The sequence below is a fragment of the Nilaparvata lugens genome, chromosome 2 (genome assembly GCF_014356525.2).
Source record: "Nilaparvata lugens isolate BPH chromosome 2, ASM1435652v1, whole genome shotgun sequence".
Taxonomy (NCBI): Eukaryota; Metazoa; Arthropoda; class Insecta; order Hemiptera; family Delphacidae; genus Nilaparvata; species Nilaparvata lugens.
The window spans coordinates 93,990,401-93,992,745 of NC_052505.1; positions in this window are offsets into that span (position 1 = coordinate 93,990,401).

Consider the following 2,345-nt stretch of genomic DNA (forward strand, 5'->3'; position numbering starts at 1 on the left):
ATGGAAAATATTCTGGTGGAATGGGACGAACAGCTGTTCAACTGGTTAGTGGAGCATCAGGGGACCTGCCACCTGTACGGCTGGTCAATACTGCAAACTATGGTTCTCCCGAGTTCTCGGCCAGAAAGAGTGGCTGCAACTGTTCGATCACATCCTCTCTAACGAGCCGGCATTCTGTCTTTGCGGTTGTAGCCTACCTCATTGTGTGTCGATCCACGCTGCTAAGCATCGACAACTCCAAGGATTTCGAGTTTTTCTTCCACAACCAAACCGCTATCGACATGCGGTGTCTCCTCAAGAAGACTTACCATATTTATGGTAGAACTAGGATGACGATTTGCATCCGAGAGAATTTTCTGATGCCTTTTGCGCCGCTGCGGCAAGGGGAAACTTATCAGATATTCAATGAATATCCGAAGTTTATTGTTGATAAACAGGTTAGTATTTCACAGAGAAATCTAAAGCTGCATTACCCTGACACTAGACCTGAGCCAGCCAGGTCAATCAATATTATTACTATAGTGAGGTCCATGTTATAACAGCATTGGAGAAAGATAGGAGAACTACGTTGCCGAACCTCTGTCTTGTCAATGCCCTCTATAGACGGTAGCTGATATAGGTTTATTGATGTAATATAACCTGTTCATTCACGTTTAAAATAATCTATCATATTTTATCAAGCAAGAAATTATATTTTACAATAATATCATAATGAATTCTCATAATTAAGAAGAAATATTTTGTTAATTAATTATAATGCACATTGTTGAAAGACGATCTGGCAACAGAGCGAAGCGAGAATGAGATAGGCTATCCGCTTTTTTTAATGATAGACAAGGATAAAGCTGCGTTTACACCAAAGTTATTAACAAAATGTTAATAACTTAATCCTTATAGATTGAATATAACTTGTCATACACATGATGAACATATGTGTTTGTCAAGTTCCGTTCATTTTAATAGAATCTATAAGGACGGAAAAATAAACATTTTGTTAATAACTTTGGTGTAAACGCAGCTTTAGTTATCACAGAAACCAACGGTTGCATACGTGTTATAACATAATGTCATTGAGGAACCAAAGATTAAAACATTGTGTATTCTCACACAAAAAGTTGTTCTTATATCTTTCACCACTGCCATTATAACGTGGACCTCACTATAGATTGTATAGTCTATTTGACAAGTCACCAGTGAAATAAATTACTAAGAAATGTGATGTAATGTCACAGTTATCAAAATATATGATTATAACGTAGAAACTTACACGTACTTAATTCAGAGTCCTGAACGGTTGATAACTGTTTTTATAGCATTTACAATAATGATTCCACGCATAAGTAACGGTATTTTGTAGTAATCATTCAAGTATTTCATATATCAGTAAATACGTCATATAGCATAAGAAGATATCTCATGGTATAGGTCGTTATTGTAAGCTGATTTTTGTCAACTGTCTATATTACGTTTTGTTGGGGTGATAGTGTGAGAACGGCACAGTATGAGAGACTACCAGCCTCACATAACTTTACAAAAAATAACTACTAGGACTATTGGCTTGAGTTAACATTGAAAATTTGGAACATAAACGCCCTATTCCATGGGATATTTTCTTATGCTATCTTTCTCTATGGTATCGTTTATTTTACTCTATCATTCTCTATTTGCAGGCGGATCATATAAATGAAATGAGAGAGGAGCTGACTGACCTATTAGAGCAGCAGAGCAGATGGCAAGAGCGCGAGCTGAACAAGAAAAGAAACACGCTTTAGAAATCAATAGACAAGCTCAGAAAAGCAACTTCTGGTAAGATATTTCAACTGTATTAATTGAATTCGTCCAGAATACTGATGCATTATGAAGAGTCATAAGCCCTGAAAAAGCAAAAATTGCTTATAAATGCACACCTTCAAGAGCGAATTTCGGGAACTGTTGGTTATGTAGCATCATCATAGAATTAAATTAAAAAATCTACTTTGTGAAAATAATTAAAGATGAAAATTTGTGAAGTGAATAACTACAAGACAACTCATTTCGGACAAGTTAAACTTATCTAAATTTGGGAGAGGAATAGCACAAGGTTACCTTATTTTTTTCTTCTTATCATTTGATGGTGTACTTGTTGTATGAATCAATAAATTATGCATCAAAATGACGTCTTGCAGACCATTAATAATTGTGATAAATCTATAAGATAATAAAGGGGAAAATTGCTTATATACATATACGGGATAGGAAATTTATTTATTTATTTTACAATATCTCTTCGGAGACAACAGGTCGAAACCCACAACTGCCTCCTTAACTCATATCATAATGTCTAAATACATAAATTATAATATTAT